Genomic DNA, 27,515 nt, shown 5'->3' with positions numbered 1-27,515 from the left:
TGATGGATCAAACCCAGATCTGTTGACTGGGTGTGAGTGTTTGATTGGTTCTGATGCTCTGTCCATCACCATCCCCTTTTGTACCGCTTTGTTCGCCATAAGTTGGCAGGTTATGCTTAGACGTGAGTCCCTTGCTCACTTTGCTACTGGATTCAAGCAAGACTGGCTGAAGACGGCTGAAATGCCAGAAACCGGTCCTAGGAAGCTTGTTTCCGGTCCAGGGAAAGCATGGCTTGGCAGTTCGGGCTGGACTGTTCCCATGAGGCACAGGGTCAGACTGATTTGCATATGGCCATGTCTGAACTGGGGTGGCAGAGTGGGCTAAAGAACGGTGATGGATCAAACCCAGATCTGTTGACTGGGTGTGAGTGTTTGATTGGTTCTGATGCTCCGTCCATCACCCCCCCTTTTGTACCGCTTTGTTCGCCATAAGTTGGCAGGGTATGCTCAGACGTGAGTCCCTTGCTCACTTTGCCCCTGGATTCAAGCAAGCCTGGCTGAAGACGGCTGAAATGCCAGAAACCGGTCCTAGGAAGCTTGTTTCCGGTCCAGGGAAGGCATGGCTTGGCAGTTCGGGCTGGACTGTTTCCATGAGGCACAGTGTCAGACTGATTTGCATATGGCCATGTCTGAACTGGGGTGGCAGAGTGGGCTAAAGAACGGTGATGGATCAAACCCAGATCTGTTGACTGGGTGTGAGTGTTTGATTGGTTCTGATGCTCCGTCCATCACCACCCCCTTTTGTACTGCTTTGTTCGCCATAAGTTGGCAGGGTATGCTCAGACGTGAGTCCCTTGCTCACTTTGCCACTGGATTCAAGCAAGCCTGGCTGAAGACGGCTGAAATGCCAGAAACCGTTCCTAGGAAGCTTGTTTCCGGTCCAGGGAAGGCATGGCTTGGCAGTTCGGGCTGGACTGTTCCCATGAGGCACAGGGTCAGACTGATTTGCATATGGCCATGTCTGAACTGGGGTGGCAGAGTGGGCTAAAGAACGGTGATGGATCAAACCCAGATCTGTTGACTGGGTGTGAGTGTTTGATTGGTTCTGATGCTCCGTCCATCACCATCCCCTTTTGTACCGCTTTGTTCGCCATAAGTTGGCAGGGTATGCTCAGACGTGAGTCCCTTGCTCACTTTGCCACTGGATTCAAGCAAGCCTGGCTGAAGACGGCTGAAATGCCAGAAACCGGTCCTAGGAAGCTTGTTTCCGGTCCAGGGAAGGTATGGCTTGGCAGTTCGGGCTGGACTGTTCCCATGAGGCACAGGGTCAGACTGATTGGCATATGGCCATGTCTGAACTGGGGTGGCAGAGTGGGCTAAAGAACGGTGATGGATCAAACCCAGATCTGTTGACTGGGTGTGAGTGTTTGATTGGTTCTGAGGCTCCGTCCATCACCACCCCCTTTTGTACCGCTTTGTTCGCCATAAGTTGGCAGGGTATGCTCAGACGTGAGTCCCTTGCTCACTTTGCCACTGGATTCAAGCAAGCCTGGCTGAAGATGGCTGAAATGCCAGAAACCGGTCCTAGGAAGCTTGTTTCCTGTCCAGGGAAGGCATGGCTTGGCAGTTCGGGCTGGACTGTTCCCATGAGGCACAGGGTCAGACTGATTTGCATATGGCCATGTCTGAACTGGGGTGGCAGAGTGGGCTAAAGAACGGTGATGGATCAAACCCAGATCTGTTGACTGGGTGTGAGTGTTTGATTGGTTCTGATGCTCCGTCCATCACCCCCCCTTTTGTACCGCTTTGTTCGCCATAAGTTGGCAGGGTATGCTCAGACGTGAGTCCCTTGCTCACTTTGCCCCTGGATTCAAGCAAGCCTGGCTGAAGACGGCTGAAATGCCAGAAACCGGTCCTAGGAAGCTTGTTTCCGGTCCAGGGAAGGCATGGCTTGGCAGTTCGGGCTGGACTGTTTCCATGAGGCACAGGGTCAGACTGATTTGCATATGGCCATGTCTGAACTGGGGTGGCAGAGTGGGCTAAAGAACAGTGATGGATCAAACCCAGATCTGTTGACTGGGTGTGAGTGTTTGATTGGTTCTGATGCTCCGTCCATCACCACCCCCTTTTGTACTGCTTTGTTCGCCATAAGTTGGCAGGGTATGCTCAGACGTGAGTCCCTTGCTCACTTTGCCACTGGATTCAAGCAAGCCTGGCTGAAGACGGCTGAAATGCCAGAAACCGGTCCTAGGAAGCTTGTTTCCGGTCCAGGGAAGGCATGGCTTGGCTGTTCGGGCTGGACTGTTCCCATGAGGCACAGGGTCAGACTGATTTGCATATGGCCATGTCTGAACTGGGGTGGCAGAGTGGGCTAAAGAACGGTGATGGATCAAACCCAGATCTGTTGACTGGGTGTGAGTGTTTGATTGGTTCTGATGCTCCGTCCATCACCCCCCCTTTTGTACCGCTTTGTTCGCCATAAGTTGGCAGGGGATGCTCAGACGTGAGTCCCTTGCTCACTTTGCCACTGGATTCAAGCAAGCCTGGCTGAAGACGGCTGAAATGCCAGAAACCGGTCCGAGGAAGTTTGTTTCCGGTCCAGGGAAGGCATGGCTTGGCTGTTCGGGCTGGACTGTTCCCATGAGGCACAGGGTCAGACTCATTTGCATATGGCCTTGTCTGGACTGGGGTGGCAGAGTGGGCTAAAGAACGGTGATGGATCAAACCCAGATCTGTTGACTGGGTGTGAGTGTTTGATTGGTTCTGATGCTCCGTCCATCAGCACCCCCTTTTGTACCGCTTTGTTCGCCATAAGTTGGCAGAGTATGCTCAGACGTGAGTCCCTTGCTCACTTGGCCACTGGATTCAAGCAAGCCTGGCTGAAGACGGCTGAAATGCCAGAAACCGGTCCTAGGAAGCTTGTTTCCGGTCCAGGGAAGGCATGGCTTGGCAGTTCGGGCTGGACTGTTTCCATGAGGCACAGGGTCAGACTGATTTGCATATGGCCATGTCTGAACTGGGGTGGCAGAGTGGGCTAAAGAACGGTGATGGATCAAACCCAGATCTGTTGACTGGGTGTGAGTGTTTGATTGGTTCTGATGCTCCGTCCATCACCACCCCCTTTTGTACTGCTTTGTTCGCCATAAGTTGGCAGGGTATGCTCAGACGTGAGTCCCTTGCTCACTTTGCCACTGGATTCAAGCAAGCCTGGCTGAAGACGGCTGAAATGCCAGAAACCGGTCCTAGGAAGCTTGTTTCCGGTCCAGGGAAGGCATGGCTTGGCAGTTCGGGCTGGACTGTTCCCATGAGGCACAGGGTCAGACTGATTTGCATATGGGCATGTCTGAACTGGGGTGGCAGAGTGGGCTAAAGTACGGTGATGGATCAAACCCAGATCTGTTGACTGGGTGTGAGTGTTTGATTGGTTCTGATGCTCCGTCCATCACCACCCCCTTTTGTACTGCTTTGTTCGCCATAAGTTGGCAGGGTATGCTCAGACGTGAGCCCCTTGCTCACTTTGCCACTGGATTCAAGCAAGCCTGGCTGAAGACGGCTGAAATGCCAGAAACTGGTCCTAGGAAGCTTTTTTCCGGTCCAGGGAAGGCATGGCTTGGCAGTTCGGGCTGGACTGTTCCCATGAGGCACAGGGTCAGACTGATTTGCATATGGCCATGTCTGAACTGGGGTGGCAGAGTGGGCTAAAGAACGGTGATGGATCAAACCCAGATCTGTTGACTGGGTGTGAGTGTTTGATTGGTTCTGAGGCTCCGTCCATCACCACCCCCTTTTGTACCGCTTTGTTCGCCATAAGTTGGCTGGGTATGCTCAGACGTGAGTCCCTTGCTCACTTTGCCACTGGATTCAAGCAAGCCTGGCTGAAGATGGCTGAAATGCCAGAAACCGGTCCTAGGAAGCTTGTTTCCTGTCCAGGGAAGGCATGGCTTGGCAGTTCGGGCTGGACTGTTCCCATGAGGCACAGGGTCAGACTGATTTGCATATGGCCATGTCTGAACTGGGGTGGCAGAGTGGGCTAAAGAACGGTGATGGATCAAACCCAGATCTGTTGACTGGGTGTGAGTGTTTGATTGGTTCTGATGCTCTGTCCATCACCATCCCCTTTTGTACCGCTTTGTTCGCCATAAGTTGGCAGGTTATGCTCAGACGTGAGTCCCTTGCTCACTTTGCTACTGGATTCAAGCAAGACTGGCTGAAGACGGCTGAAATGCCAGAAACCGGTCCTAGGAAGCTTGTTTCCGGTCCAGGGAAAGCATGGCTTGGCAGTTCGGGCTGGACTGTTCCCATGAGGCACAGGGTCAGACTGATTTGCATATGGCCATGTCTGAACTGGGGTGGCAGAGTGGGCTAAAGAACGATGATGGATCAAACCCAGATCTGTTGACTGGGTGTGAGTGTTTGATTGGTTCTGATGCTCCGTCCATCACCCCCCCTTTTGTACCGCTTTGTTCGCCATAAGTTGGCAGGGTATGCTCAGACGTGAGTCCCTTGCTCACTTTGCCCCTGGATTCAAGCAAGCCTGGCTGAAGACGGCTGAAATGCCAGAAACCGGTCCTAGGAAGCTTGTTTCCGGTCCAGGGAAGGCATGGCTTGGCAGTTCGGGCTGGACTGTTTCCATGAGGCACAGGGTCAGACTGATTTGCATATGGCCATGTCTGAACTGGGGTGGCAGAGTGGGCTAAAGAACGGTGATGGATCAAACCCAGATCTGTTGACTGGGTGTGAGTGTTTGATTGGTTCTGATGCTCCGTCCATCACCACCCCCTTTTGTACTGCTTTGTTTGCCATAAGTTGGCAGGGTATGCTCAGACGTGAGTCCCTTGCTCACTTTGCCACTGGATTCAAGCAAGCCTGGCTGAAGACGGCTGAAATGCCAGAAACCGGTCCTAGGAAGCTTGTTTCCGGTCCAGGGAAGGCATGGCTTGGCTGTTCGGGCTGGACTGTTCCCATGAGGCACAGGGTCAGACTGATTTGCATATGGCCATGTCTGAACTGGGGTGGCAGAGTGGGCTAAAGAACGGTGATGGATCAAACCCAGATCTGTTGACTGGGTGTGAGTGTTTGATTGGTTCTGATGCTCCGTCCATCACCCCCCCTTTTGTACCGCTTTGTTCGCCATAAGTTGGCAGGGGATGCTCAGACGTGAGTCCCTTGCTCACTTTGCCACTGGATTCAAGCAAGCCTGGCTGAAGACGGCTGAAATGCCAGAAACCGGTCCGAGGAAGTTTGTTTCCGGTCCAGGGAAGGCATGGCTTGGCTGTTCGGGCTGGACTGTTCCCATGAGGCACAGGGTCAGACTCATTTGCATATGGCCTTGTCTGGACTGGGGTGGCAGAGTGGGCTAAAGAACGGTGATGGATCAAACCCAGATCTGTTGACTGGGTGTGAGTGTTTGATTGGTTCTGATGCTCCATCCATCAGCACCCCCTTTTGTACCGCTTTGTTCGCCATAAGTTGGCAGGGTATGCTCAGACGTGAGTCCCTTGCTCACTTGGCCACTGGATTCAAGCAAGCCTGGCTGAAGACGGCTGAAATGCCAGAAACCGGTCCTAGGAAGCTTGTTTCCGGTCCAGGGAAGGCATGGCTTGGCAGTTCGGGCTGGACTGTTTCCATGAGGCACAGGGTCAGACTGATTTGCATATGGCCATGTCTGAACTGGGGTGGCAGAGTGGGCTAAAGAACGGTGATGGATCAAACCCAGATCTGTTGACTGGGTGTGAGTGTTTGATTGGTTCTGATGCTCCGTCCATCACCACCCCCTTTTGTACTGCTTTGTTCGCCATAAGTTGGCAGGGTATGCTCAGACGTGAGTCCCTTGCTCACTTTGCCACTGGATTCAAGCAAGCCTGGCTGAAGACGGCTGAAATGCCAGAAACCGGTCCTAGGAAGCTTGTTTCCGGTCCAGGGAAGGCATGGCTTGGCAGTTCGGGCTGGACTGTTCCCATGAGGCACAGGGTCAGACTGATTTGCATATGGGCATGTCTGAACTGGGGTGGCAGAGTGGGCTAAAGTACGGTGATGGATCAAACCCAGATCTGTTGACTGGGTGTGAGTGTTTGATTGGTTCTGAGGCTCCGTCCATCACCACCCCCTTTTGTACCGCTTTGTTCGCCATAAGTTGGCAGGGGATGCTCAGACGTGAGTCCCTTGCTCACTTTGCCACTGGATTCAAGCAAGTCTGGCTGAAGACGGCTGAAATGCCAGAAACCGGTCCTAGGAAGCTTGTTTCCGATCCAGGGAAGGCATGGCTTGGCTGTTCGGGCTGGACTGTTCCCATGAGGCACAGGGTCAGACTGATTTGCATATGGCCTTGTCTGAACTGGGGTGGCAGAGTGGGCTAAAGAACGGTGATGGATCAAACCCAGATCTGTTGACTGGGTGTGAGTGTTTGATTGGTTCTGATGCTCCGTCCATCACCACCCCCTTTTGTACCGCTTTGTTCGCCATAAGTTGGCAGGGTATGCTCAGACGTGAGTCCCTTGCTCACTTTGCCACTGGATTCAAGCAAGCCTGGCTGAAGACGGCTGAAATGCTAGAAACCGGTCCTAGGAAGCTTGTTTCCGGTCCAGGGAAGGCATGGCATGGCAGTTCGGGCTGGACTGTTCCCATGAGGCACAGGGTCAGACTGATTTGCATATGGCCATGTCTGAACTGGGGTGGCAGAGTGGGCTAAAGAACGGTGATGGATCAAACCCAGATCTGTTGACTGGGTGTGAGTGTTTGATTGGTTCTGATGCTCCGTCCATTACCACCCCCTTTTGTACTGCTTTGTTCGCCATAAGTTGGCAGGGTATGATCAGACGTGAGTCCCTTGCTCACTTTGCCACTGGATTCAAGCAAACCTGGCTGAAGACGGCTGAAATGCCAGAAACCGGTCCTAGGAAGCTTGTTTCCGGTCCAGGGAAGGCATGGCTTGGCAGTTCGGGCTGGACTGTTCCCATGAGGCACAGGGTCAGACTGATTTGCATATGGCCATGTCTGAACTGGGGTGGCAGAGTGGGCTAAAGAACGGTGATGGATCAAACCCAGATCTGTTGACTGGGTGTGAGTGTTTGATTGGTTCTGAGGCTCCGTCCATCACCACCCCCTTTTGTACCGCTTTGTTCGCCATAAGTTGGCAGGGTATGCTCAGACGTGATTCCTTTGCTCACTTTGCCACTGGATTCAAGCAAGCCTGGCTGAAGACGGCTGAAATGCCAGAAACCGGTCCTAGGAAGCTTGTTTCTGGTCCAGGGAAGGCATGGCTTGGCAGTTCAGGCTGGACTGTTCCCATGAGGCACAGGGTCAGACTGATTTGCATATGGCCATGTCTGAACTGGGGTGGCAGAGTGGGCTAAAAAACGGTGATGGATCAAACCCAGATCTGTTGACTGGGTGTGAGTGTTTGATTGGTTCTGATGCTCCGTCCATCACCACCCCCTTTTGTACCGCTTTGTTCGCCATAAGTTGGCAGGGTATGCTCAGACGTGAGTCCCTTGCTCACTTTGCCACTGGATTCAAGCAAGCCTGGCTGAAGATGGCTGAAATGCCAGAAACCGGTCCTAGGAAGCTTGTTTCGGGTCCAGGGAAGGCATGGCTTGGCAGTTCGGGCTGGACTGTTCCCATGAGGCACAGGGCCAGACTGATTTGCATATGCCCATGTCTGAACTGGGGTGGCAGAGTGGGCTAAAGAACGGTGATGGATCAAACCCAGATCTGTTGACTGGGTGTGAGTGTTTGATTGGTTCTGAGGCTCCGTCCATCACCACCCCCTTTTGTACCGCTTTGTTCGCCATAAGTTGGCAGGGTATGCTCAGACGTGAGTCCCTTGCTCACTTTGCCACTGGATTCAAGCAAGCCTGGCTGAAGACGGCTGAAATGCCAGAAACATGTCCTAGGAAGCTTGTTTCCGGTCCAGGGAAGGCATGGCGTGGCAGTTTGGGCTGGACTGTTCCCATGAGGCACAGGGTCAGACTGATTTGCATATGGCCATGTCTGAACTGGGGTGGCAGAGTGGGCTAAAGAACGGTGATGGATCAAACCCAGATCTGTTGACTGGGTGTGAGTGTTTGATTGGTTCTGATGCTCCGTCCATTACCACCCCCTTTTGTACTGCTTTGTTCGCCATAAGTTGGCAGGGTATGATCAGACGTGAGTCCCTTGCTCACTTTGCCACTGGATTCAAGCAAACCTGGCTGAAGACGGCTGAAATGCCAGAAACCGGTCCTAGGAACCTTGTTTCCGGTCCAGGGAAGGCATGGCTTGGCAGTTCGGGCTGGACTGTTCCCATGAGGCACAGGGTCAGACTGATTTGCATATGGCCATGTCTGAACTGGGGTGGCAGAGTGGGCTAAAGAACGGTGATGGATCAAACCCAGATCTGTTGACTGGGTGTGAGTGTTTGATTGGTTCTGAGGCTCCGTCCATCACCACCCCCTTTTGTACCGCTTTGTTCGCCATAAGTTGGCAGGGTATGCTCAGACGTGAGTCCTTTGCTCACTTTGCCACTGGATTCAAGCAAGCCTGGCTGAAGATGGCTGAAATGCCAGAAACCGGTCCTAGGAGCTTGTTTCTGGTCCAGGGAAGGCATGGCTTGGCAGTTCAGGCTGGACTGTTCCCATGAGGCACAGGGACAGACTGATTTGCATATGGCCATGTCTGAACTGGGGTGGCAGAGTGGGTTAAAGAACGGTGATGGATCAAACCCAGATCTGTTGACTGGGTGTGAGTGTTTGATTGGTTCTGATGCTCCGTCCATCACCACCCCCTTTTGTACCGCTTTGTTCGCCATAAGTTGGCAGGGTATGCTCAGACGTGAGTCCCTTGCTCACTTTGCCACTGGATTCAAGCAAGCCTGGCTGAAGACGACTGAAATGCCAGAAACCGTTCCTAGGAAGCTTGTTTCCGGACCAGGGAAGGCATGGCTTGGCAGTTCGGGCTGGACTGTTCCCATGAGGCACAGGGTCAGACTGATTTGCATATGGCCATGTCTGAACTGGGGTGGCAGAGTGGGCTAAAGAATGGTGATGGATCAAACCCAGATCTGTTGACTGGGCGTGAGTGTTTGATTGGTTCTGATGCTCCGTCCATCACCATCCCCTTTTGTACCGCTTTGTTCGCCATAAGTTGGCAGGGTATGCTCAGACGTGAGTCCCTTGCTCACTTTGCCACTGGATTCAAGCAAGCCTGGCTGAAGACGGCTGAAATGCCAGAAACCGGTCCTAGGAAGCTTGTTTCCGGTCCAGGGAAGGTATGGCTTGGCAGTTCGGGCTGGACTGTTCCCTTGAGGCACAGGGTCGGACTGATTGGCATATGGCCATGTCTGAACTGGGGTGGCAGAGTGGGCTAAAGAACGGTGATGGATCAAACCCAGATCTGTTGACTGGGTGTGAGTGTTTGATTGGTTCTGATGCTCCGTCCATCACCACCCCCTTTTGTACCGCTTTGTTCGCCATAAGTTGGCAGGTTATGCTCAGACGTGAGTCCCTTGCTCACTTTGCCACTGGATTCAAGCAAGACTGGCTGAAGACGGCTGAAATGCCAGAAACCGGTCCTAGGAAACTTGTTTCCGGTCCAGGGAAAGCATGGCTTGGCAGTTCGGGCTGGACTGTTCCCATGAGGCACAGGGTCAGACTGATTTGCATATGGCTATGTCTGAACTGGGGTGGCAGAGTGGGCTAAAGAACGGTGATGGATCAAACCCAGATCTGTTGACTGGGTGTGAGTGTTTGATTGGTTCTGATGCTCTGTCCATCACCACCCCCTTTTGTACTGCTTTGTTCGCCATAAGTTGGCAGGGTATGCTCAGACGTGAGTCCCTTGCTCACTTTGCCACTGGATTCAAGCAAACCTGGCTGAAGATGGCTGAAATGCCAGAAACCGGTCCTAGGAAGCTTGTTTCCGGTCCAGGGAAGGCATGGCTTGGCAGTTCGGGCTGGACTGTTCCCATGAGGCACAGGGTCAGACTGATTTGCATATGGCCATGTCTGAACTGGGGTGGCAGAGTGGGCTAAAGAACGGTGATGGATCAAACCCAGATCTGTTGACTGGGTGTGTGTGTGGTTGATTGGTTCTGAGGCTCCGTCCATCACCACCCCCTTTTGTACCGCTTTGTTCGCCATAAGTTGGCAGGGTATGCTCAGACGTGAGTCCTTTGCTCACTTTGCCACTGGATTCAAGCAAGCCTGGCTGAAGATGGCTGAAATGCCAGAAACCGGTCCTAGGAAGCTTGTTTCTGGTCCAGGGAAGGCATGGCTTGGCAGTTCAGGCTGGACTGTTCCCATGAGGCACAGGGTCAGACTGATTTGCATATGGCCATATCTGAACTGGGGTGGCAGAGTGGGTTAAAGAACGGTGATGGATCAAACCCAGATCTGTTGACTGGGTGTGAGTGTTTGATTGGTTCTGATGCTCCGTCCATCACCACCCCCTTTTGTACCGCTTTGTTCGCCATAAGTTGGCAGGGTATGCTCAGACGTGAGTCCCTTGCTCACTTTGCCACTGGATTCAAGCAAGCCTGGCTGAAGACGGCTGAAATGCCAGAAACCGTTCCTAGGTAGCTTGTTTCCGGTCCAGGGAAGGCATGGCTTGGCAGTTCGGGCTGGACTGTTCCCATGAGGCACAGGGTCAGACTGATTTGCATATGGCCATGTCTGAACTGGGGTGGCAGAGTGGGCTAAAGAACGGTGATGGATCAAACCCAGATCTGTTGACTGGGTGTGAGTGTTTGATTGGTTCTGATGCTCCGTCCATCACCATCCCCTTTTGTACCGCTTTGTTCGCCATAAGTTGGCAGGGTATGCTCAGACGTGAGTCCCTTGCTCACTTTGCCACTGGATTCAAGCAAACCTGGCTGAAGACGGCTGAAATGCCAGAAACCGGTCCTAGGAAGCTTGTTTCCGGTCCATGGAAGGTATGACTTGGCAGTTCGGGCTGGACTGTTCCCATGAGGCACAGGGTCAGACTGATTTGCATATGGCCATGTCTGAACTGGGGTGGCAGAGTGGGCTAAAGAACGGTGATGGATCAAACCCAGATCTGTTGACTGGGTGTGAGTGTTTGATTGGTTCTGATGCTCCGTCCATCACCACCCCCTTTTGTACTGCTTTGTTCGCCATAAGTTGGCAGGGTATGCTCAGACGTGAGTCCCTTGCTCACTTTGCCCCTGGATTCAATCAAGCCTGGCTGAAGACGGCTGAAATGCCAGAAACCGGTCCTAGGAAGCTTGTTTCCGGTCCAGGGAAGGCATGGCTTGGCAGTTCGGGCTGGACTGTTCCCATGAGGCACAGGGTCAGACTGATTTGCATATGGCCATGTCTGAACTGGGGTGGCAGAGTGGGCTAAAGAACGGTGATGGATCAAACCCAGATCTGTTGACTGGGTGTGAGTGTTTGATTGGTTCTGAGGCTCCGTCCATCACCACCCCCGTTTGTACCGCTTTGTTCGCCATAAGTTGGCAGGGTATGCTCAGACGTGAGTCCTTTGCTCACTTTGCCACAGGATTCAAGCAAGCCTGGCTGAAGATGGCTGAAATGCCAGAAACCGGTCCTAGGAAGCTTGTTTCTGGTCCAGGGAAGGCATGGCTTGGCAGTTCAGGCTGGACTGTTCCCATGAGGCACAGGGACAGACTGATTTGCATATGGCCATGTCTGAACTGGGGTGGCAGAGTGGGTTAAAGAACGGTGATGGATCAAACCTAGATCTGTTGACTGGGTGTGAGTGTTTGATTGGTTCTGATGCTCCGTCCATCACCACCCCCTTTTGTACCGCTTTGTTCGCCATAAGTTGGCAGGGTATGCTCAGACGTGAGTCCCTTGCTCACTTTGCCACTGGATTCAAGCAAGCCTGGCTGAAGACGACTGAAATGCCAGAAACCGTTCCTAGGAAGCTTGTTTCCGGACCAGGGAAGGCATGGCTTGGCAGTTCGGGCTGGACTGTTCCCATGAGGCACAGGGTCAGACTGATTTGCATATGGCCATGTCTGAACTGGGGTGGCAGAGTGGGCTAAAGAATGGTGATGGATCAAACCCAGATCTGTTGACTGGGTGTGAGTGTTTGATTGGTTCTGATGCTCCGTCCATCACCATCCCCATTTGTACCGCTTTGTTCGCCATAAGTTGGCAGGGTATGCTCAGACGTGAGTCCCTTGCTCACTTTGCCACTGGATTCAAGCAAGCCTGGCTGAAGACGGCTGAAATGCCAGTAACCGGTCCTAGGAAGCTTGTTTCCGGTCCAGGGAAGGTATGGCTTGGCAGTTCGGGCTGGACTGTTCCCATGAGGCACAGGGTCAGACTGATTGGCATAAGGCCATGTCTGAACTGGGGTGGCAGAGTGGGCTAAAGAACGGTGATGGATCAAACCCAGATCTGTTGACTGGGTGTGAGTGTTTGATTGGTTCTGATGCTCCGTCCATCACCACCCCCTTTTGTACCGCTTTGTTCGCCATAAGTTGGCAGGTTATGCTCAGACGTGAGTCCCTTGCTCACTTTGCCACTGGATTCAAGCAAGACTGGCTGAAGACGGCTGAAATGCCAGAAACCGGTCCTAGGAAACTTGTTTCCGGTCCAGGGAAAGCATGGCTTGGCAGTTCGGGCTGGACTGTTCCCATGAGGCACAGGGTCAGACTGATTTGCATATGGCTATGTCTGAACTGGGGTGGCAGAGTGGGCTAAAGAACGGTGATGGATCAAACCCAGATCTGTTGACTGGGTGTGAGTGTTTGATTGGTTCTGATGCTCTGTCCATCACCACCCCCTTTTGTACTGCTTTGTTCGCCATAAGTTGGCAGGGTATGCTCAGACGTGAGTCCCTTGCTCACTTTGCCACTGGATTCAAGCAAACCTGGCTGAAGATGGCTGAAATGCCAGAAACCGGTCCTAGGAAGCTTGTTTCCGGTCCGGGGAAGGCATGGCTTGGCAGTTCGGGCTGGACTGTTCCCATGAGGCACAGGGTCAGACTGATTTGCATATGGCCATGTCTGAACTGGGGTGGCAGAGTGGGCTAAAGAACGGTGATGGATCAAACCCAGATCTGTTGACTGGGTGTGTGTGTGGTTGATTGGTTCTGAGGCTCCGTCCATCACCACCCCCTTTTGTACCGCTTTGTTCGCCATAAGTTGGCAGGGTATGCTCAGACGTGAGTCCTTTGCTCACTTTGCCACTGGATTCAAGCAAGCCTGGCTGAAGATGGCTGAAATGCCAGAAACCGGTCCTAGGAAGCTTGTTTCTGGTCCAGGGAAGGCATGGCTTGGCAGTTCAGGCTGGACTGTTCCCATGAGGCACAGGGTCAGACTGATTTGCATATGGCCATATCTGAACTGGGGTGGCAGAGTGGGTTAAAGAACGGTGATGGATCAAACCCAGATCTGTTGACTGGGTGTGAGTGTTTGATTGGTTCTGATGCTCCGTCCATCACCACCCCCTTTTGTACCGCTTTGTTCGCCATAAGTTGGCAGGGTATGCTCAGACGTGAGTCCCTTGCTCACTTTGCCACTGGATTCAAGCAAGCCTGGCTGAAGACGGCTGAAATGCCAGAAACCGTTCCTAGGTAGCTTGTTTCCGGTCCAGGGAAGGCATGGCTTGGCAGTTCGGGCTGGACTGTTCCCATGAGGCACAGGGTCAGACTGATTTGCATATGGCCATGTCTGAACTGGGGTGGCAGAGTGGGCTAAAGAACGGTGATGGATCAAACCCAGATCTGTTGACTGGGTGTGAGTGTTTGATTGGTTCTGATGCTCCGTCCATCACCATCCCCTTTTGTACCGCTTTGTTCGCCATAAGTTGGCAGGGTATGCTCAGACGTGAGTCCCTTGCTCACTTTGCCACTGGATTCAAGCAAGCCTGGCTGAAGACGGCTGAAATGCCAGAAACCGGTCCTAGGAAGCTTGTTTCCGGTCCAGGGAAGGTATGACTTGGCAGTTCGGGCTGGACTGTTCCCATGAGGCACAGGGTCAGACTGATTGGCATATGGCCATGTCTGAACTGGGGTGGCAGAGATGGGCTAAAGAACGGTGATGGATCAAACCCAGATCTGTTGACTGGGTGTGAGTGTTTGATTGGTTCTGATGCTCCGTCCATCACCACCCCCTTTTGTACCGCTTTGTTCGCCATAAGTTGGCAGGTTATGCTCAGACGTGAGTCCCTTGCTCACTTTGCCACTGGATTCAAGCAAGACTGGCTGAAGACGGCTGAAATGCCAGAAACCGGTCCTAGGAAACTTGTTTCCGGTCCAGGGAAAGCATGGCTTGGCAGTTCGGGCTGGACTGTTCCCATGAGGCACAGGGTCAGACTTATTTGCATATGGCCATGTCTGAACTGGGGTGGCAGAGTGGGCTAAAGAACGGTGATGGATCAAACCCAGATCTGTTGACTGGGTGTGAGTGTTTGATTGGTTCTGATGCTCAGTCCATCACCACCCCCTTTTGTACTGCTTTGTTCGCCATAAGTTGGCAGGGTATGCTCAGACGTGAGTCCCTTGCTCACTTTGCCCCTGGATTCAATCAAGCCTGGCTGAAGACGGCTGAAATGCCAGAAACCGGTCCTAGGAAGCTTGTTTCCGGTCCAGGGAAGGCATGGCTTGGCAGTTCGGGCTGGACTGTTCCCATGAGGCACAGGGTCAGACTGATTTGCATATGGCCATGTCTGAACTGGGGTGGCAGAGTGGGCTAAAGAACGGTGATGGATCAAACCCAGATCTGTTGACTGGGTGTGAGTGTTCGATTGGTTCTGATGCTCCGTCCATCACCACCCCCTTTTGTACCGCTTTGTTCGCCATAAGTTGGCAGGGGATGCTCAGACGTGAGTCCCTTGCTCACTTTGCCACTGGATTCAAGCAAGTCTGGCTGAAGACGGCTGAAATGCCAGAAACCGGTCCTAGGAAGCTTGTTTCCGGTCCAGGGAAGGCATGGCTTGGCTGTTCGGGCTGGACTGTTCCCATGAGGCACAGGGTCAGACTGATTTGCATATGGCCTTGTCTGAACTGGGGTGGCAGAGTGGGCTAAAGAACGGTGATGGATCAAACCCAGATCTGTGGACTGGGTGTGAGTGTTTGATTGGTTCTGATGCTCCGTCCATTACCACCCCCTTTTGTACTGCTTTGTTCGCCATAAGTTGGCAGGGTATGCTCAGACGTGAGTCCCTTGCTCACTTTGCCACTGGATTCAAGCAAACCTGGCTGAAGATGGCTGAAATGCCAGAAACCGGTCCTAGGAAGCTTGTTTCCGGTCCAGGGAAGGCATGGCTTGGCAGTTCGGGCTGGACTGTTCCCATGAGGCACAGGGTCAGACTGATTTGCATATGGCCATGTCTGAACTGGGGTGGCAGAGTGGGCTAAAAAACGGTGATGGATCAAACCCAGATCTGTTGACTGGGTGTGTGTGGTTGATTGGTTCTGAGGCTCCGTCCATCACCGCCCCCTTTTGTACCGCTTTGTTCGCCATAAGTTGGCAGGGTATGCTCAGACGTGAGTCCTTTGCTCACTTTGCCACTGGATTCAAGCAAGCCTGGCTGAAGACAGCTGAAATGCCAGAAACCGGTCCTAGGAAGCTTGTTTCTGGTCCAGGGAAGGCATGGCTTGGCAGTTCAGGCTGGACTGTTCCCATGAGGCACAGGGTCAGACTGATTTGCATATGGCCATGTCTGAACTGGGGTGGCAGAGTGGGCTAAAGAACGGTGATGGATCAAACCCAGATCTGTTGACTGGGTGTGAGTGTTTGATTGGTTCTGATGCTCCGTCCATCACCACCCCCTTTTGTACCGCTTTGTTCGCCATAAGTTGGCAGGGTATGCTCATACGTGAGTCCCTTGCTCACTTTGCCACTGGATTCAAGCAAGCCTGGCTGAAGACGGCTGAAATGCCAGAAACCGGTCCTAGGAAGCTTGTTTCCGGTCCAGGGAAGGCATGGCTTGGCAGTTCGGGCTGGACTGTTCCCATGAGGCACAGGGTCAGACTGATTTGCATATGGCCATGTCTGAACTGGGGTGGCAGAGTGGGCTAAAGAACGGTGATGGATCAAACCCAGATCTGTTGACTAGGTGTGAGTGTTTGATTGGTTCTGATGCTCCGTCCATCAGCACCCCCTTTTGTACCGCTTTGTTCGCCATAAGTTGGCAGGGGATGCTCAGACGTGAGTCCCTTGCTCACTTTGCCACTGGATTCAAGCAAGTCTGGCTGAAGACGGCTGAAATGCCAGAAACCGGTCCTAGGAAGCTTGTTTCCGGTCCAGGGAAGGCATGGCTTGGCTGTTCGGGCTGGACTGTTCCCATGAGGCACAGGGTCAGACTGATTTGCATATGGCCTTGTCTGAACTGGGGTGGCAGAGTGGGCTAAAGAACGGTGATGGATCAAACCCAGATCTGTTGACTGGGTGTGAGTGTTTGATTGGTTCTGATGCTCCGTCCATCACCACCCCCTTTTGTACCGCTTTGTTCGCCATAAGTTGGCAGGGTATGCTCATACGTGAGTCCCTTGCTCACTTTGCCACTGGATTCAAGCAAGCCTGGCTGAAGACGGCTGAAATGCCAGAAACCGGTCCTAGGAAGCTTGTTTCCGGTCCAGGGAAGGCATGGCTTGGCAGTTCGGGCTGGACTGTTCCCATGAGGCACAGGGTCAGACTGATTTGCATATGGCCATGTCTGAACTGGGGTGGCAGAGTGGGCTAAAGAACGGTGATGGATCAAACCCAGATCTGTTGACTGGGTGTGAGTGTTTGATTGGTTCTGATGCTCCGTCCATCACCACCCCCTTTTGTACCGCTTTGTTCGCCATAAGTTGGCAGGGTATGCTCATACGTGAGTCCCTTGCTCACTTTGCCACTGGATTCAAGCAAGCCTGGCTGAAGACGGCTGAAATGCCAGAAACCGGTCCTAGGAAGCTTGTTTCCGGTCCAGGGAAGGAATGGCTTGGCAGTTCGGGCTGGACTGTTCCCATGAGGCACAGGGTCAGACTGATTTGCATATGGCCATGTCTGAACTGGGGTGGCAGAGTGGGCTAAAGAACGGTGATGGATCAAACCCAGATCTGTTGACTGGGTGTGAGTGTTTGATTGGTTCTGATGCTCCGTCCATCAGCACCCCCTTTTGTACCGCTTTGTTCGCCATAAGTTGGCAGGGTATGCTCAGACGTGAGTCCCTTGCTCACTTTGCCACTGGATTCAAGCAAGCCTGGCTGAAGACGGCTGAAATGCCAGAAACCGGTCCTAGGAAGCTTGTTTCCGGTCCAGGGAAGGCATGGCGTGGCAGTTCGGGCTGGACTGTTCCCATGAGGCACAGGGTCAGACTGATTTGCATATGGCCATGTCTGAACTGGGGTGGCAGAGTGGGATAAAGAACGGTGATGGATCAAACCCAGATCTGTTGACTGGGTGTGAGTGTTTGATTGGTTCTGATGCTCCGTCCATTACCACCCCCTTTTGTACTGCTTTGTTCGCCATAAGTTGGCAGGGTATGATCAGACGTGAGTCCCTTGCTCACTTTGCCACTGGATTCAAGCAAACCTGGCTGAAGACGGCTGAAATGCCAGAAACCGGTCCTAGGAAGCTTGTTTCCGGTCCAGGGAAGGCATGGCTTGGCAGTTCGGGCTGGACTGTTCCCATGAGGCACAGGGTCAGACTGATTTGCATATGGCCATGTCTGAACTGGGGTGGCAGAGTGGACTAAAGAACGGTGATGGATCAAACCCAGATCTGTTGACTGGGTGTGAGTGGTTGATTGGTTCTGAGGCTCCGTCCATCACCACCCCCTTTTGTACCGCTTTGTTCGCCATAAGCTGGCAGGGTATGCTCAGACGTGAGTCCTTTGCTCACTTTGCCACTGGATTCAAGCAAGCCTGGCTGAAGACAGCTGAAATGCCAGAAACCGGTCCTACGAAGCTTGTTTCTGGTCCAGGGAAGGCATGGCTTGGCAGTTCAGGCTGGACAATTCCCATGAGGCACAGGGTCAGACTGATTTGCACATGGCCATGTCTGAACTGGGGTGGCAGAGTGGGCTAAAGAACGGTGATGGATCAAACCCAGATCTGTTGACTGGGTGTGAGTGTTTGATTTGTTCTGATGCTCCGTCCATCACCACCCCCTTTTGTACCGCTTTGTTCGCCATAAGTTGGCAGGGTATGCTCATACGTGAGTCCCTTGCTCACTTTGCCACTGGATTCAAGCGAGCCTGCCTGAAGACGGCTGAAATGCCAGAAACCGGTCCTAGGAAGCTTGTTTCCTGTCCAGGGAAGGAATGGCTTGGCTGTTCGGGCTGGACTGTTCCCATGAGGCACAGGGTCAGACTGATTTGCATATGGCCATGTCTGAACTGGGGTGGCAGAGTGGGCTAAAGAACGGTGATGGATCAAACCCAGATCTGTTGACTGGGTGTGAGTGTTTGATTGGTTCTGATGCTCCGTCCATCAGCACCCCCTTTTGTACCGCTTTGTTCGCCATAAGTTGGCAGGGTATGATCAGACGTGAGTCCCTTGCTCACTTTGCCACTGGATTCAAGCAAACCTGGCTGAAGACGGCTGAAATGCCAGAAACCGGTCCTAGGAAGCTTGTTTCCGGTCCAGGGAAGGCATGGCTTGGCAGTTCGGGCTGGACTGTTCCCATGAGGCACAGGGTCAGACTGATTTGCATATGGCCATATCTGAACTGGGGTGGCAGAGTGGGCTAAAGAACGGTGATGGATCAAACCCAGATCTGTTGACTGGGTGTGAGTGGTTGATTGGTTCTGAGGCTCCGTCCATCACCACCCCCTTTTGTACCGCTTTGTTTGCCATAAGCTGGCAGGGTATGCTCAGACGTGAGTCCTTTGCTCACTTTGCCACTGGATTCAAGCAAGCCTGGCTGAAGACAGCTGAAATGCCAGAAACCGGTCCTACGAAGCTTGTTTCTGGTCCAGGGAAGGCATGGCTTGGCAGTTCAGGCTGGACTGTTCCCATGAGGCACAGGGTCAGACTGATTTGCACATGGCCATGTCTGAACTGGGGTGGCAGAGTGGGCTAAAGAACGGTGATGGATCAAACCCAGATCTGTTGACTGGGTGTGAGTGTTTGATTGGTTCTGATGCTCCGTCCATCACCGCCCCCTTTTGTACCGCTTTGTTCGCCATAAGTTGGCAGGGTATGCTCAGACGTGAGTCCTTTGCTCACTTTGCCACTGGATTCAAGCAAGCCTGGCTGAAGACAGCTGAAATGCCAGAAACCGGTCCTAGGAAGCTTGTTTCTGGTCCAGGGAAGGCATGGCTTGGCAGTTCAGGCTGGACTGTTCCCATGAGGCACAGGGTCAGACTGATTTGCATATGGCCATGTCTGAACTGGGGTGGCAGAGTGGGCTAAAGAACGGTGATGGATCAAACCCAGATCTGTTGACTGGGTGTGAGTGTTTGATTGGTTCTGATGCTCCGTCCATCACCACCCCCTTTTGTACCGCTTTGTTCGCCATAAGTTGGCAGGGTATGCTCATACGTGAGTCCCTTGCTCACTTTGCCACTGGATTCAAGCAAGCCTGGCTGAAGACGGCTGAAATGCCAGAAACCGGTCCTAGGAAGCTTGTTTCCGGTCCAGGGAAGGCATGGCTTGGCAGTTCGGGCTGGACTGTTCCCATGAGGCACAGGGTCAGACTGATTTGCATATGGCCATGTCTGAACTGGGGTGGCAGAGTGGGCTAAAGAACGGTGATGGATCAAACCCAGATCTGTTGACTAGGTGTGAGTGTTTGATTGGTTCTGATGCTCCGTCCATCAGCACCCCCTTTTGTACCGCTTTGTTCGCCATAAGTTGGCAGGGGATGCTCAGACGTGAGTCCCTTGCTCACTTTGCCACTGGATTCAAGCAAACCTGGCTGAAGACGGCTGAAATGCCAGAAACCGGTCCTAGGAAGCTTGTTTCCGGTCCAGGGAAGGCATGGCTTGGCAGTTCGGGCTGGACTGTTCCCATGAGGCACAGGGTCAGACTGATTTGCATATGGCCATGTCTGAACTGGGGTGGCAGAGTGGACTAAAGAACGGTGATGGATCAAACCCAGATCTGTTGACTGGGTGTGAGTGGTTGATTGGTTCTGAGGCTCCGTCCATCACCACCCCCTTTTGTACCGCTTTGTTCGCCATAAGCTGGCAGGGTATGCTCAGACGTGAGTCCTTTGCTCACTTTGCCACTGGATTCAAGCAAGCCTGGCTGAAGACAGCTGAAATGCCAGAAACCGGTCCTACGAAGCTTGTTTCTGGTCCAGGGAAGGCATGGCTTGGCAGTTCAGGCTGGACAATTCCCATGAGGCACAGGGTCAGACTGATTTGCACATGGCCATGTCTGAACTGGGGTGGCAGAGTGGGCTAAAGAACGGTGATGGATCAAACCCAGATCTGTTGACTGGGTGTGAGTGTTTGATTTGTTCTGATGCTCCGTCCATCACCACCCCCTTTTGTACCGCTTTGTTCGCCATAAGTTGGCAGGGTATGCTCATACGTGAGTCCCTTGCTCACTTTGCCACTGGATTCAAGCGAGCCTGCCTGAAGACGGCTGAAATGCCAGAAACCGGTCCTAGGAAGCTTGTTTCCGGTCCAGGGAAGGAATGGCTTGGCTGTTCGGGCTGGACTGTTCCCATGAGGCACAGGGTCAGACTGATTTGCATATGGCCATGTCTGAACTGGGGTGGCAGAGTGGGCTAAAGAACGGTGATGGATCAAACCCAGATCTGTTGACTGGGTGTGAGTGTTTGATTGGTTCTGATGCTCCGTCCATCAGCACCCCCTTTTGTACCGCTTTGTTCGCCATAAGTTGGCAGGGTATGATCAGACGTGAGTCCCTTGCTCACTTTGCCACTGGATTCAAGCAAACCTGGCTGAAGACGGCTGAAATGCCAGAAACCGGTCCTAGGAAGCTTGTTTCCGGTCCAGGGAAGGCATGGCTTGGCAGTTCGGGCTGGACTGTTCCCATGAGGCACAGGGTCAGACTGATTTGCATATGGCCATATCTGAACTGGGGTGGCAGAGTGGGCTAAAGAACGGTGATGGATCAAACCCAGATCTGTTGACTGGGTGTGAGTGGTTGATTGGTTCTGAGGCTCCGTCCATCACCACCCCCTTTTGTACCGCTTTGTTTGCCATAAGCTGGCAGGGTATGCTCAGACGTGAGTCCTTTGCTCACTTTGCCACTGGATTCAAGCAAGCCTGGCTGAAGACAGCTGAAATGCCAGAAACCGGTCCTACGAAGCTTGTTTCTGGTCCAGGGAAGGCATGGCTTGGCAGTTCAGGCTGGACTGTTCCCATGAGGCACAGGGTCAGACTGATTTGCACATGGCCATGTCTGAACTGGGGTGGCAGAGTGGGCTAAAGAACGGTGATGGATCAAACCCAGATCTGTTGACTGGGTGTGAGTGTTTGATTGGTTCTGATGCTCCGTCCATCACCACCCCCTTTTGTACCGCTTTGTTCGCCATAAGTTGGCAGGGTATGCTCATACGTGAGTCCCTTGCTCACTTTGCCACTGGATTCAAGCAAGCCTGGCTGAAGACGGCTGAAATGCCAGAAACCGGTCCTAGGAAGCTTGTTTCCGGTCCAGGGAAGGCATGGCTTGGCAGTTCGGGCTGGACTGTTCCCATGAGGCACAGGGTCAGACTGATTTGCATATGGCCATGTCTGAACTGGGGTGGCAGAGTGGGCTAAAGAACGGTGATGGATCAAACCCAGATCTGTTGACTGGGTGTGAGTGTTTGATTGGTTCTGATGCTCCGTCCATCACCACCCCCTTTTGTACCGCTTTGTTCGCCATAAGTTGGCAGGGTATGCTCATACGTGAGTCCCTTGCTCACTTTGCCACTGGATTCAAGCAAGCCTGGCTGAAGACGGCTGAAATGCCAGAAACCGGTCCTAGGAAGCTTGTTTCCGGTCCAGGGAAGGAATGGCTTGGCAGTTCGGGCTGGACTGTTCCCATGAGGCACAGGGTCAGACTGATTTGCATATGGCCATGTCTGAACTGGGGTGGCAGAGTGGGCTAAAGAACGGTGATGGATCAAACCCAGATCTGTTGACTGGGTGTGAGTGTTTGATTGGTTCTGATGCTCCGTCCATCAGCACCCCCTTTTGTACCGCTTTGTTTGCCATAAGTTGGCAGGGTATGCTCAGACGTGAGTCCCTTGCTCACTTTGCCACTGGATTCAAGCAAGCCTGGCTGAAGACGGCTGAAATGCCAGAAACCGGTCCTAGGAAGCTTGTTTCCGGTCCAGGGAAGGCATGGCGTGGCAGTTCGGGCTGGACTGTTCCCATGAGGCACAGGGTCAGACTGATTTGCATATGGCCATGTCTGAACTGGGGTGGCAGAGTGGGATAAAGAACGGTGATGGATCAAACCCAGATCTGTTGACTGGGTGTGAGTGTTTGATTGGTTCTGATGCTCCGTCCATTACCACCCCCTTTTGTACTGCTTTGTTCGCCATAAGTTGGCAGGGTATGATCAGACGTGAGTCCCTTGCTCACTTTGCCACTGGATTCAAGCAAACCTGGCTGAAGACGGCTGAAATGCCAGAAACCGGTCCTAGGAAGCTTGTTTCCTGTCCAGGGAAGGCATGGCTTGGCAGTTCGGGCTGGACTGTTCCCATGAGGCACAGGGTCAGACTGATTTGCATATGGCCATGTCTGAACTGGGGTGGCAGAGTGGACTAAAGAACGGTGATGGATCAAACCCAGATCTGTTGACTGGGTGTGAGTGGTTGATTGGTTCTGAGGCTCCGTCCATCACCACCCCCTTTTGTACCGCTTTGTTCGCCATAAGCTGGCAGGGTATGCTCAGACGTGAGTCCTTTGCTCACTTTGCCACTGGATTCAAGCAAGCCTGGCTGAAGACAGCTGAAATGCCAGAAACCGGTCCTACGAAGCTTGTTTCTGGTCCAGGGAAGGCATGGCTTGGCAGTTCAGGCTGGACAATTCCCATGAGGCACAGGGTCAGACTGATTTGCACATGGGCATGTCTGAACTGGGGTGGCAGAGTGGGCTAAAGAACGGTGATGGATCAAACCCAGATCTGTTGACTGGGTGTGAGTGTTTGATTTGTTCTGATGCTCCGTCCATCACCACCCCCTTTTGTACCGCTTTGTTCGCCATAAGTTGGTAGGGTATGCTCATACGTGAGTCCCTTGCTCACTTTGCCACTGGATTCAAGCGAGCCTGCCTGAAGACGGCTGAAATGCCAGAAACCGGTCCTAGGAAGCTTGTTTCCGGTCCAGGGAAGGAATGGCTTGGCTGTTCGGGCTGGACTGTTCCCATGAGGCACAGGGTCAGACTGATTTGCATATGGCCATGTCTGAACTGGGGTGGCAGAGTGGGCTAAAGAACGGTGATGGATCAAACCCAGATCTGTTGACTGGGTGTGAGTGTTTGATTGGTTCTGATGCTCCGTCCATCAGCACCCCCTTTTGTACCGCTTTGTTCGCCATAAGTTGGCAGGGTATGATCAGACGTGAGTCCCTTGCTCACTTTGCCACTGGATTCAAGCAAACCTGGCTGAAGACGGCTGAAATGCCAGAAACCGGTCCTAGGAAGCTTGTTTCCGGTCCAGGGAAGGCATGGCTTGGCAGTTCGGGCTGGACTGTTCCCATGAGGCACAGGGTCGGACTGATTTGCATATGGCCATGTCTGAACTGGGGTGGCAGAGTGGGCTAAAGAACGGTGATGGATCAAACCCAGATCTGTTGACTGGGTGTGAGTGGTTGATTGGTTCTGAGGCTCCATCCATCACCACCCCCTTTTGTACCGCTTTGTTTGCCATAAGCTGGCAGGGTATGCTCAGACGTGAGTCCTTTGCTCACTTTGCCACTGGATTCAAGCAAGCCTGGCTGAAGACAGCTGAAATGCCAGAAACCGGTCCTACGAAGCTTGTTTCTGGTCCAGGGAAGGCATGGCTTGGCAGTTCAGGCTGGACTGTTCCCATGAGGCACAGGGTCAGACTGATTTGCACATGGCCATGTTTGAACTGGGGTGGCAGAGTGGGCTAAAGAACGGTGATGGATCAAACCCAGATCTGTTGACTGGGTGTGAGTGTTTGATTGGTTCTGATGCTCCGTCCATCACCACCCCCTTTTGTACCGCTTTGTTCGCCATAAGTTGGCAGGGTATGCTCATACGTGAGTCCCTTGCTCACTTTGCCACTGGATTCAAGCAAGCCTGGCTGAAGACGGCTGAAATGCCAGAAACCGGTCCTAGGAAGCTTGTTTCCGGTCCAGGGAAGGCATGGCTTGGCAGTTCGGGCTGGACTGTTCCCATGAGGCACAGGGTCAGACTGATTTGCATATGGCCATGTCTGAACTGGGGTGGCAGAGTGGGCTAAAGAACGGTGATGGATCAAACCCAGATCTGTTGACTGGGTGTGAGTGTTTGATTGGTTCTGATGCTCCGTCCATCACCACCCCCTTTTGTACCGCTTTGTTCGCCATAAGTTGGCAGGGTATGCTCATACGTGAGTCCCTTGCTCACTTTGCCACTGGATTCAAGCAAGCCTGGCTGAAGACGGCTGAAATGCCAGAAACCGGTCCTAGGAAGCTTGTTTCCGGTCCAGGGAAGGAATGGCTTGGCAGTTCGGGCTGGACTGTTCCCATGAGGCACAGGGTCAGACTGATTTGCATATGGCCATGTCTGAACTGGGGTGGCAGAGTGGGCTAAAGAACGGTGATGGATCAAACCCAGATCTGTTGACTGGGTGTGAGTGTTTGATTGGTTCTGATGCTCCGTCCATCAGCACCCCCTTTTGTACCGCTTTGTTCGCCATAAGTTGGCAGGGTATGATCAGACGTGAGTCCCTTGCTCACTTTGCCACTGGATTCAAGCAAACCTGGCTGAAGACGGCTGAAATGCCAGAAACCGGTCCTAGGAAGCTTGTTTCCGGTCCAGGGAAGGAATGGCTTGGCAGTTCGGGCTGGACTGTTCCCATGAGGCACAGGGTCAGACTGATTTGCATATGGCCATGTCTGAACTGGGGTGGCAGAGTGGGCTAAAGAACGGTGATGGATCAAACCCAGATCTGTTGACTGGGTGTGAGTGTTTGATTGGTTCTGAGGCTCCGTCCATCACCACCCCCTTTTGTACCGCTTTGTTTGCCATAAGCTGGCAGGGTATGCTCAGACGTGAGTCCTTTGCTCACTTTGCCACTGGATTCAAGCAAGCCTGGCTGAAGACAGCTGAAATGCCAGAAACCGGTCCTACGAAGCTTGTTTCTGGTCCAGGGAAGGCATGGCTTGGCAGTTCAGGCTGGACTGTTCCCATGAGGCACAGGGTCAGACTGATTTGCACATGGCCATGTCTGAACTGGGGTGGCAGAGTGGGCTAAAGAACGGTGATGGATCAAACCCAGATGTGTTGACTGGGTGTGAGTGTTTGATTGGTTCTGATGCTCCGTCCATCACCACCCCCTTTTGTACCGCTTTGTTCGCCATAAGTTGGCAGGGTATGCTCATACGTGAGTCCCTTGCTCACTTTGCCACTGGATTCAAGCAAGCCTGGCTGAAGACGGCTGAAATGCCAGAAACCGGTCCTAGGAAGCTTGTTTCCGGTCCAGGGAAGGCATGGCTTGGCAGTTCGGGCTGGACTGTTCCCATGAGGCACAGGGTCAGACTGATTTGCATATGGCCATGTCTGAACTGGGGTGGCAGAGTGGGCTAAAGAACGGTGATGGATCAAACCCAGATCTGTTGACTGGGTGTGAGTGTTTGATTGGTTCTGAGGCTCCGTCCATCACCACCCCCTTTTGTACCGCTTTGTTCGCCATAAGTTGGCAGGGTATGCTCAGACGTGAGTCCTTTGCTCACTTTGCCACTGGATTCAAGCAAGCCTGGCTGAAGACGGCTGAAATGCCAAAAACCGGTCCTAGGAAGCTTGTTTCTGGTCCAGGGAAGGCATGGCTTGGCAGTTCAGGCTGGACTGTTCCCATGAGGCACAGGGTCAGACTGATTTGCATATGGCCATGTCTGAACTGGGGTGGCAGAGTGGGCTAAAGAACGGTGATGGATCAAACCCAGATCTGTTGACTGGGTGAGAGTGTTTGATTGGTTCTGATGCTCCGTCCATCACCACCCCCTTTTGTACCGCTTTGTTCGCCATAAGTTGGCAGGGTATGCTCAGACGTGAGTCCCTTGCTCACTTTGCCACTGGATTCAAGCAAGCCTGGCTGAAGACGGCTGAAATGCCAGAAACCGTTCCTAGGAAGCTTGTTTCCGGTCCATGGAAGGCATGGCTTGGCAGTTCGGGCTGGACTGTTCCCATGAGGCACAGGGTCAGACTGATTTGCATATGGCCATGTCTGAACTGGGGTGGCAGAGTGGGCTAAAGAACGGTGATGGATCAAACCCAGATCTGTTGACTGGGTGTGAGTGTTTGATTGGTTCTGATGCTCCGTCCATCACCATCCCCTTTTGTACCGCTTTGTTCGCCATAAGTTAGCAGGGTATGCTCAGACGTGAGTCCCTTGCTCACTTTGCCACTGGATTCAAGCAAGCCTGGCTGAAGACGGCTGAAATGCCAGAAACCGGTCCTAGGAAGCTTGTTTCCGGTCCAGGGAAGGTATGGCTTGGCAGTTCGGGCTGGACTGTTCCCATGAGGCACAGGGTCAGACTGATTGGCATATGGCCATGTCTGAACTGGGGTGGCAGAGTGGGCTAAAGAACGGTGATGGATCAAACCCAGATCTGTCGACTGGGTGTGAGTGTTTGATTGGTTCTGATGCTCCGTCCATCACCATCCCGTTTTGTACTGCTTTGTTCGCCATAAGTTGGCAGGGTATGCTCAGACGTGAGTCCCTTGCTCACTTTGCCACTGGATTCAAGCAAGCCTGGCTGAAGACGGCTGAAATGCCAGAAACCGGTCCTAGGAAGCTTGTTTCCGGTCCAGGGAAGGCATGGCTTGGCAGTTCGGGCTGGACTGTTCCCATGAGGCACAGGGTCAGACTGATTTGCATATGGCCATGTCTGAACTGGGGTGGCAGAGTGGGCTAAAGAACGGTGATGGATCAAACCCAGATCTGTTGACTGGGTGTGAGTGTTTGATTGGTTCTGATGCTCCGTCCATCACCACCCCCTTTTGTACTGCTTTGTTCGCCATAAGTTGGCAGGGTATGCTCAGACGTGAGCCCCTTGCTCACTTTGCCACTGGATTCAAGCAAGCCTGGCTGAAGACGGCTGAAATGCCAGAAACTGGTCCTAGGAAGCTTTTTTCCGGTCCAGGGAAGGCATGGCTTGGCAGTTCGGGCTGGACTGTTCCCATGAGGCACAGGGTCAGACTGATTTGCATATGGCCATGTCTGAACTGGGGTGGCAGAGTGGGCTAAAGAACGGTGATGGATCAAACCCAGATCTGTTGACTGGGTGTGAGTGTTTGATTGGTTCTGAGGCTCCGTCCATCACCACCCCCTTTAGTACTGCTTTGTTCGCCATAAGTTGGCAGGGTATGCTCAGACGTGAGTCCCTTGCTCACTTTGCCACTGGATTCAAGTAAGCCTGGCTGAAGATGGCTGAAATGCCAGAAACCGGTCCTAGGAAGCTTGTTTCCTGTCCAGGGAAGGCATGGCTTGGCAGTTCGGGCTGGACTGTTCCCATGAGGCACAGGGTCAGACTGATTTGCATATGG

Source organism: Triturus cristatus, chromosome 5_1, assembly GCF_964204655.1.
Source record: "Triturus cristatus chromosome 5_1, aTriCri1.1, whole genome shotgun sequence".
Taxonomy (NCBI): Eukaryota; Metazoa; Chordata; class Amphibia; order Caudata; family Salamandridae; genus Triturus; species Triturus cristatus.
The sequence above is the reverse complement of the archived record's forward strand: the minus strand, read 5'-3'. Positions refer to the sequence as shown.